Source organism: Aythya marila, assembly GCF_965140915.1.
Source record: "Aythya marila genome assembly, chromosome: 3".
Taxonomy (NCBI): domain Eukaryota; kingdom Metazoa; phylum Chordata; class Aves; order Anseriformes; family Anatidae; genus Aythya; species Aythya marila.
In genome coordinates this window covers 28780253-28790742 of record NC_139044.1, presented here as the reverse complement: position 1 = coordinate 28790742, position 10490 = coordinate 28780253, and the positions used below count along the sequence as shown (strand labels likewise).

The window sequence follows — 10490 nt, the reverse complement described above, 5'->3', positions numbered from 1 at the left end:
ACTAAAGTACACAAAAAAACTCTTTCTACCGTATAAATTTCTATCACATTTGGTACCAAAGTGGAGGTGTTACGGAAATGGCTGTCAGTTTAGGATTTACCGATGAGAAGTCAGAAGATTGCAATGATAGAACAGTAAGTACCCAGTAAGTAAGGTCCCGAAAAAGCAGCTGACTATTCCAGGCCCTGCATGCTGATGGCACAGAGGAGCTGAAACTGATGCTGCTACTTTGGCATGCACAGAATCAGTGACATCTTGGCTGAGTAACTGTGGTAACCAAAGTTCTTGAGCTCATGGGGTCTTTGTTCATTGAAGATGACTTTTGATCCTAAGTAGCTACAGTTTGGAAAGTCTTATGAGAAGGTGGTGGAGAGGAGTCAGGCCAAGCTCTTCTTTCCATGTCAGGATGCAGTACAGGCTGCTCAGGATAAGTCTCCTACAAAGTATTACTTCCAGGACCCCTGAGCCTGTACTTTAGGCATCTTAGGTTAGGGGGTAGTGTTCAGCAGTGGACACTGTTACCTCAAAAGAAGTGTTAATGTGTGAACTCCAGGGCTTCTGCTTTGTAAAACTGAAAGCCAAGCTGCTTGGGCCTTGAATCGGAACCTAGAAAATCTCCTCAGAGAAGAACAAAAAACAAAATCATTGTCTGTCCATCTGTGAAGTTTTATTACATTTAATTTATACCATAACATTTTAAATTGCTTGTACGGGAGAAATGCATTTAAAAGAGCAGTCAGTGTTCATGTGTTTATGGAAAACGCCATTTTCTGGTTTGTTTTCAAAGATACAGAAACAGTAGAGGAGCACCAGTTTTCAGCCATAATGGAGAACTGAGAGAACACCAAGGCAGCTTAGAGTCACAGAGAAATGCAGAGTGCCCCACACAGGTGTTGCTACAAACCTCCTGTGCATCCCACACATCAGACATTCTCACAGGTAAGGTGGAACACAGATGGGCATATGCTCCGGGAGGAACTAGAGGGCTCTAATTTGTACTTCAACCCATGGACCAACCTGTTTTAAGGGAAGACTGGCTTCAGTAGGAACAGATTTTCACTGCAGGTGAGATTTCTAAGTTGATTACCATTTTTTTTTTCTGATTTCGGTCTTGGTACAAACTGTACAGAAATAGATGGGATATGAGTCATGCAAAATGAATCAGTAACAATGTTTAAAAATGTGCATGTATTCAAGCCAGATTTCTACAGCTTTTCATAATCTTTATGAATTTTTTCATAAACTGTGAACATCAAATTAGATTGTAACAATTTCACCATTTATTCACTATCGCGTTTAATTAAACCTATTTTAGGAAAAATAGAAAAAATGCCATTAACAGCATAAGCTCTGCAAGGCATCTTAACTTGACAATAAGAAAATTCTGGCTAGAAGTGCAAAAATGTCTTCATCTGGAATTAAAAAGTAGATGCAAGTAAGACTTAACTGATATAACAAATATTATAACCCTTACTTTTATATACTGAAGGAGTGAATAAGCTTGAGAGGATATACAATCCAAATACATGCTATTAAGGTAGAATTAACATTTGTTAAATATCAGTAAAACATGCAGTATCAAAAAAAAAGTCTTCAAAAACATATAATATTCCCTTTGTGCACTGTGCTACTCAGTTTTGGAACTGAATTGGCTGCAAACCTTCTACAGAGTGGAAACTTTGCACAAGTTGTTCTATCAGACTTTACATTGAAAAGTAATGCTAATATCTCAGGTAAGCCAGTGAAAGCCATAAAGAGGTGAAACTAACTCAAGCACGAGGCTCACACCTGTAGCTACCACTGACCTTTAACATACAAGTTAAAGTTACATTGACTAGCATGCCCTTTATATATGAAACTAAATAAATTAAATAATATTATAGAGATATTAAAAGTGCTTACAAAACCATCCTTTATTAAACAAGATTGATTTGATTAAGGTTCAAGAATAAAGCCTGTTTTAAATAAAAGGTACTGGGGTATTTAGAAGTTCATTTGGTTTAAAAACCTTACGAATACCACATATCTTTTGTACAGAATACAGGAAACAAATTTAATATATTAAATAATAGTCATACTTAGAAACGTTTACTAGCTGATGCCTTTCCATTATTAGTGTATGGACTGCAAAGAATGCTATTAAATCACAAACACTGAAATAAGAAAAGCTGTTAGGTTATTTTCATAATTGAGAGCAAAGGCAGAGAATCTTATGAAACTGTCCAATACCCAACATCACCCATCCTTGCATACTTAATGAAAAATTTGAGTTCTTGTTAAACAGATTAGAATTAGCATTAAAATTATTTAAATCCTTCTGTAGTTATAAGTAACGCTTGAATTATTTGGTAAAATTTTACTACATTTGCAGTTATGATTAATTTTTCTGCAGTAGAGTCAACATTTGTGAGCATTCAGGTGTGCAAATATGGATTTTTACATGTGCCATGCCTTGGAAAAAGCACTTTCTACAAGAGTCACCCCAGCACTATCCGCAGGGCTTTAACCATGAGGTAATATGTCTCTGCATAAATCAGGATACAAAGGAACACATACAGCTTTGAGAGAGGTTAGAGAAAGCTTTATAACAGTCATCTCTTTACTGTAGGTTTAGTGTAAGCAAGGAATATTGCAGAAACTGCAGTGCATTAACCAGTCCTCACTGTTTTCAGACTGACCTCTCTGCTGGTGGTTCAAGCATGTACACTTGAAAAAGGAGAAGAAAAGCTTAAACTCTTGTTTTTCAGGTTGTGCAAAAAAGGTTGGCACAAAAAAAAACTGGCACAGGAAACTTTTTGGTTTCAAGTGTAAGGGTAGTGGTTAGAAATACACAACAAGGAAACGTGAACAATGTTTGTTTTATTGACTCGTTGTTAGAATTTACAGATCTATTGTATATTCCCCCAAATATATGGAATGTGGGGTAGTTCACTGAATATTATACAGATCAACTTTTTTTTTTTTTTGTAGTGGATGAAAATGTTAAAATACAAAATCGTTAATTTAATGCAAAAGAAAGGCAAAAATTCTTCAGTAGAAACTATACTCTCATAAGTTCTTGAAAAATATAACATGATAGGCCATTTTCAAAGATTTTCAGATTACCTATGTTTATTTATGAACAGTATGGTTCTTTTTTTTTGTAGCTGCCTCATTGTTTTGAGACTATGTAGTAAGTACTTATGCTGTGGACTAATCTGAAAAATGGAGAAGTCAAGAATTCCGAGAATGATACCAGAATCATTTCTAAGTTGTAGCTAGGGAACAGTGAAAACATTGTTAACACCAAAGCAAAAGGAAATCCCGAGGAAAAAATATTTTAAAAATACAAATGGTCAGCATTTTATCTTTTTTTGTTTTTTTTTTTTTTGCCCCATATCATTACACTTTTTCACATTAAAGAAGACAATAACATGTAGTTTGGGTCTAATATCCCCACTCTGAACACATAAATGGCATTATGACTAGAAGCCCAAACAATGTAATTCTTAGAAGTGCTATTTAAAATTTGATTCTGCTCATACATCCTTCATTTGTTCTGTTCTCATGAAACTCAAAACAAGATCTGTAATTCTGAACAGAAACAAAAAGAGTTGCTTCTGAGGTAGTTCTGAAAAACAATCAGACACAGTTTTTTGTTGTTGTTTTATTTAATATACAGGTAGTAGCTAAAAATTATAAATGGATTCTGCTATGTAAATGTTCAACTGAGCACAAATTCAGTGTCCAATGAACATAAATTATGTAATTCAGTCCCTTCACAGCACTATTAAGAAACTACCAGTAATTTACCAAACACAAATATCAGTCCTTAAAAAACATGTATCTCTCCTTAAGATGACATCTTAGAGAACTTGCTGATCTTACAGTTGGAAGTCAGTCTGCATTCAGTTTATCATACTCAGTCTCTGTTATACAGATCTCAAGACTACTACTGGACAGAAAAGACAGAATACAAAACAGACAGGGAACTTTGAAGTGCCTCAGAATTTACTTCTGATGCTTCAGAAAATATTTTCCTTAATCTGAAAGAGTTACGAAGATGCTTCATAATTATGGCTGAAGTCCAGACAAGAACATCTTGGGCAGACAGGACAAAGTACTAGCTCTGTGGATTTTATATAACGTATTCTGTCATTTCCTATCCAGCTCGGCTACTTGAAGGTTAAAAAAACAAACATACAAAAATAAACCACAACCACCAACAAAAAGAGCAAAAGACTTAGTGGTTCATATATTCTCCTTACATTCTTTCAAACGCTTATGACTTCCTGATATGGCTTCCAGTGGGAATCTAATCAATCAAGCAGCAAAAAAAAAAAAAAAGGTTACTTACTCAAAGTTTTTTCTCAGGATATATTATTGTCTGTATATACATGTCTACATTAATACCATCCATATGTGTACGTAAACTCTTATCTGTTAGAAAACTGTCCTGTTAATATAGATAAGATACACTAACATATAAGATATGAAGGGGTGCTTCTAGAGAAGAAGAATGAACTTTATAGGAAAAAAGATGCATACAAAGATTTCCTGAGCTAAATGTCAAAAACCGTCTAGGATAAGAATTTTACGTATGTTCTAAAAGTCACACTGTCTTTATACAAAAGAAAGGTTAGCCATGAGGAACTGACTCTCTCACCTAAGTTAATGGGACAAGGTAATGACTACTGAAGAGGTTATCTTAGAGGACAAGTTTAGAAGTAGTCAAAGGATTTCCTTTTCAACAGATACAGAAATTTAATTAAGATTCCATTAAAAGAACAGATTGATATGAAACTGGGTGGGGGGGAGCGTATTTTACAGGCAATCGATGTGCTTTAGGTCCTCATTATCATGAAGGCTCTGTCCCAGCTGTTCCTTCCCCTGCCACTAAGGAGGCAGCTAATGAGGCTGTGTGAAGACGGGCTTGTGTCCTGCAGGAACAGGTGCTTGTAGTGGCCTTAACCAGAAGGCTGTTTTACATCAAGGAGTTAATGACCCACGTAACAGCTGACTTGAGCAGGCACATGCGTGTGCTGTGCTGTACATATCACTTGGATGTTGGATGAACTTACTAATTGCAGCAGAGAAGGCTATACGTGGCTTTTTCTTGGCACCTGGCCTGGCACGTCTCGTCTTATCTTGACATGAAGCAGCATGTTCATGTATCTTTTCACTTGAGAATAGAAATGATAAATAGAGTTGGTTACTTCCAAGAAAATCCCATAATAGCTCTAAAGACTCCTGTGCTGGCAAATCTCACCACGGATGATATCTGTGCAGCAGGCTGTGCCCTGACTAAAGGTCTAGCCAATGCTGTACAACTTGGGGTTCCCAGCATCTGAAGGGATGTAAGGTATCTACACTATCCCCTTTTACCTTTTCTTATCGCCAATAAATGTTGTTTTAATCAATACCTAAAGTAGTCCACGTGCCTTTCTTAATGGGATCCGTAACTGACACTTGCTAGTGGTGCAATACAGTAACTGTTTTCTATGTTTTGTGATGTAACTTTGAAGTACAGTGGGTTTTGCCAGATCAGATGAGTGGAATCCCAAAGGACAGGGTTAACTGGAAATGATGGCTTCTAAATCAAAGTCTGATGAAAGATGTCAAATAAAGATTAAGATGCTTCCAAAAAGAGCTTCAAATGACTGTCCTGTGAAGTCACTTTTTTATTAATAACATTCTGTGCCTATTGGGAGATAAAAAAAAAAAGGCCAATACTGAAGGAAGGTTCTTTTATATTTTAAGAGGTATCAGAAAGTTGTGAGGCTACAGAAGATAGAAGAGAAAGTTTCCACTGTTCAGACTCTACATACATTGGCTGTCATAATGTTGAACTTCTGGCTGTACTGTAAAACTTAAAGGACCCTTCGTCTGTATCATAACTGTCTGGATGGTCAGAAGTATGTGTCTGTGATAGCCAATACATCATCCATTGAGGATTTTCAAGTTACGTGTGCTGCTGGTGATGCAAGTTTTTAGTGTTTAGGTAGGCTTTCTTCTCTTACTCTCGTTTGATGGTGACTTGTTACGTTAGGGGGAGGACTCTGTATAGGAATTACTGTCACTCAAATGAAAGGGTTCAGATGTTTTTTTCCCCTCCTTCCAAAAGCCAGAGCCTCTGGCAATTCCAAAAATCATTTGGTTGTTGGTCTCAGTCAAAGCCAATGATCTCCTGTCCATCATTTAGGAAGGACTTGACAAAGTGGAGAAAAACAGTGGATAGCGTGTCTGGTTTTAACTGTGGGTCTCCTAGCTTGGGAACTTGTTGCGCATGTCAGCACAAGCAAAGCTCCTAGGCACATCAATTGCCTATAAAACATGTTTAGCTGCGATATTTTCTAGCTAGTATTACATACAGCTACATTATAATAGCTTGAATTGAGTGTCCTTTTCTAACCAAAACACTTAGAATTCTGATCGTGAAAGTATTGTAAACAGATAGATTTAGCTGTAATGATGAAATAGATTTCAAAAGATTTACCCTAAATGTAGCTATAGCTGTGCTTCTACTGTCAAGACCACAGATGGACTACTAAGAAAGCTTACTGATTTGTAATTACATTACCACCCCTTTGAGCAAAAGCCCAGATTTGGGGTCCTGTGAAAGAAACTTTTTCAGATGGGAAATACACACTATGAAGGTGACCTAACTGCCAAGGAAACTACAGATAAATAGGATATTCAAATGGAGTCCTTTCCAAACTGGCATCAGAAAACAAAGTCTGTCTCTGGCTTTACTGTGGAGAAGATGTCAAACAAATACGTCTCTCTGAACAACATACAGAACACAGGATTTTGCAGAAATTTCATGCCAGATACTCCAACCTTGTGTGCAAGAAATAACTCTTTCTTTGCCTTTAATTTTTAGGAAAGTTGTACAGAGTTTTTGCTGCTTATTCCACTTCCATTGGCTTGAACCCACTCTCCTCACAGCTTCTTGCTGTGTGCTTGCATCCGAGGACTTTTTTTTAGTTCTGTAATCCCCTTCTGGCTTCCTGTCTAGCACTCTTCCTTGCGTTCTACTATTTATATTACAAAAGTGTTTTAATTGTTCCTACTGTTGCCCACAAAGAATGCTTTGCTGAGCATTAAGTGATACCTTTGCTTTTGTCACAATATGATAACAATGCTAATAACATATTTTTGGTGTAAAACTATCCTTTCTGAGTACGATTAAATCAAGGCTGTATTGTCATATGAGCTTTATTCCACCTTGTCAGTGCTTGTCTATAGCCCCTCCTCCAAGGATATCAGCAATGCAACAACACGAACTAAGATGACAATACATTTTATTCACAGTATTACAAGCTATTTCTAAACCTATGTTTTCGTACCTGCGGGACCCATACTTCATCCAATGTGAAGTTTTTACTTTCATTAAGGATCATGGGCCAAGACAGTACTTTATACAGACAACCTTCCTGTTAAAAACAGAAATTGAACAGATTAAAAATGTGAAATTCAGATGTGTATCATTTGCAAATATGGTACACAAAAAGGCGGCATCATGCTTCAGTATGTTTGATCTACTTCTCTTTAAGAGATAATTGTCTTTGTCAGGGTTGCAAATGAGTAAGTATCAACCATCATGTCCAAACCTCCAGAACTGCTCCAACCATTTCTTTCATAAACTGGGCTGCCAGAGGGGGCCATCAAAGTTCCCTTACTACTGTATGTAGATGAGGAGTTGGCCTAAATATCCTTTGCCATTCTCCTGAAAAAAGAAGCAATGTGCTCATCTTAGATGTAAAGAGTTTGGGCAGAATTTATTTCGACAAGACCATGTAGATTAGATTTATTATTTTTTTTTCTCTTTAGAGAGAAGGAAGTCTGAAATTTTAAAGAGATTTTTAAAGTTTCATTTCCCAAACCATATTCTCATGGGTATGTTTCTCTTCTGTTTAGTGTATCGTTTTGATACCTCCCACATGCTTAATTTTGAATAGTGTATGATGTTAAATCCACTACATTAAATGCTAAAATGTTAAGCTGCTAAATACATCCATTCAGCCTAAAGAGGTCTCAACACATGTAAAAACAGTGATATTTTGCATGTGGACCACTATGCATGAAACATTTAAATTACATCCTTGGTGGTTGACTTACTTTTTTGATGGATGAAGTATAATCTTAGTCAGTTCTGCCTTTTATCTCCCATAATATAAAATTTGCTTCTGCATTTCTAACAAAAATCACCATCCTATCTGTAGAACAAGGAATGTGGTATCTCAGTAGAACAGCATAAGCACACAAACAGCATTTGTATTCATAACTGTGCATGTTATGAAGAGAGCATGTAGAGCTGCTACTGCTGCAGAGGATCAGACAGGTAGGCAGTGTGCTGACAAGATGCCTTACTCTAAGATGTCCTAGGGCTTAGGGTAGCATCTTGGAATTACAATACTGATGTGGTGCAACAGTACGCACCAGCTTCTTGTGCTATGTACAAGAAGGAACATAGATTTGATAATATTACTCTTGCCATTGGAGCAGGATAGTTTCTTCAGCTTCATACCCGCACACAACATTGGTGGAAGAAGTCTTCCTCGTGCTTCACAACTTATCAGCAATTAACTTACAAGGAAATAACAGGTTGGAAATGCTCTTGATTTGAAGTTCCATTAGGCAACTATATTCATCCCAGTCATAACAGGCTATCTGAAAAGAGAGAAGTTGTACTCATACATTGAATATTGTGCTATACTTTTTTTTTTTTTTTTTTTTTTTTTTATATGCAGCCCAACTAGAATGAAATCTGTAACTCTCACCTGGTCCTTAACTGTTGGATGCCACAGAAATTTCCTAATGAAAGGCAAAAAAAATCAACAATCATTTTGTTAAACTTCTTATTTTATCTTGATACAACATAGTGTCAATTGTTTAGATAGAAAGAATTCAACCTGCCAATCTCTGACTTAAAAACAAAAGCAGCAAGTCTGTCTTTCTACTATACAGTTTAAGCTTCCTTATGTTTTAAAAACTTTACTCAAAGATGACCATAGGTTCTAAAGATTTGTAGCCAACAACTGATATCAACATTACCCAGAACACATAACTAAAAATTTAGATAACAGAAAAATTGCAGCCCCCAGTTTCTTTACTTTGTTTGTTTCTTTAACTTTTTCTTTTAACAGCACCTTGGGTGAAATTTTCAACTATAGCAGCCTGTTGGGATGAAGTACAAATAATGCTTTTGCAGCTATTTCAGACAGTAATCTGAGTAAAGAAAAAAAAATTTCAATAGTTTTCTGCATTGATTCTATCAGGCCACTGTCCTAGTAGAGAACAAGTAGAGAAATAACGTCTTTCTACACAAACTACACCTGAGGTCCTAAAAACAAAGAAAATATGGTATTCATAAATTAGCTCAATTTAATATGTACACACTGCACAAACGTACATTATTTTTAATTTTTATAAGCTATAAGGATTATCATTTTTGTACAATAAATTCTCATTTATTATTTTAGTATTCTGAACTCTATTCACAAAAAAAAAAAACCCTTTCCAATAATTTCAGTATGTTACCGAATTATTTTATTAAGAATTAAATCTCACATCCACTTAACCTTCCACATCAGCAAGTAAAAACTACAATAGCTCCATCCATATTAGTCAAGCTAAAATTGATGCTACAACAGATTTTTTTCAAACCTCAGGTTAGGAACGCTGGAAAGCTGCTACATATACATCTATATACGCCATCCTAAATATGTCTAAATCTTGATCGTCAGAAGCTGTGCTTCAATTACGAGTAACAAGCAAACATGGCTCCAGTTGGTTGTTATGCAAACCATTAGAACAGAGCTCCCAAGGCTTCCACTTCTGGACTATTTAACAAACTACCTTTTTTTTTTTTTTTTTTTTTTTTTTTGTTTGTAGAAAACTTACTTTTTCTTCAGTTATTCTTTGAGATAAGATTTTTTTAAGGATACACAGTTTTAAAGAAAATACAAAAAAGCTGGCTTGTTGGGATGAACTTTAGACTAACTTTAATTTAATTCTAAAGGCAAAAAAGATCTACTGGATATGCTTTTACTTTCCTAAGCTTTTTGATACGTGAGAAATCCCTGTACAAGAATGAAGTTTGAGCTGATAGTAGTGTACCGATAGTACTGTACTTCTCATCACAAATGTAAACAGTTCAGAGGGTTATAGGAAAATAACACTTTTATTTATTTATTTATTTTTAATTTGTAGACAACTTATACTGTGAAATGCAGAAAGGTCCAGTTTGGAGGGGAGACTGATCACTGTTAGGAGAGATGTGGGCTTGCTATTGAACCCTTTAGCACGTTCAGTGCAGCCTGGAATTAGGCAGATGGAAATAAGCAGAATTACAGAGATCTTACCCAGTTTCACTCTTTGTAAACTTGTAAACTTGGGCTTGTATTGAGGTAGGATGACAGGCATAAGACAACCTACTGTGGCACTGAATCTGAAATCTGTCGGTCAGAGGCTGTTGACTCAGGCAGCCCTAAACCAGAGTACCTAGC

At 36.1% G+C, this 10490-nt stretch overlaps 1 long non-coding RNA gene across 1 annotated transcript; it reads right to left on the bottom strand.

The window, feature by feature from the left end:
• Nucleotides 1–5087: 5087 nt before the first annotated feature.
• LOC309876301 lies at nucleotides 5088–8756 on the bottom strand. Its single transcript, XR_014317148.1, has 3 exons — nucleotides 8574–8756; nucleotides 7329–7415; nucleotides 5088–5161 (listed from the first exon to the last, which is right to left on the bottom strand). It is a non-coding gene; the product is annotated as an uncharacterized lncRNA (long non-coding RNA).
• Between the last annotated feature and the right edge of the window lie 1734 nt (nucleotides 8757–10490).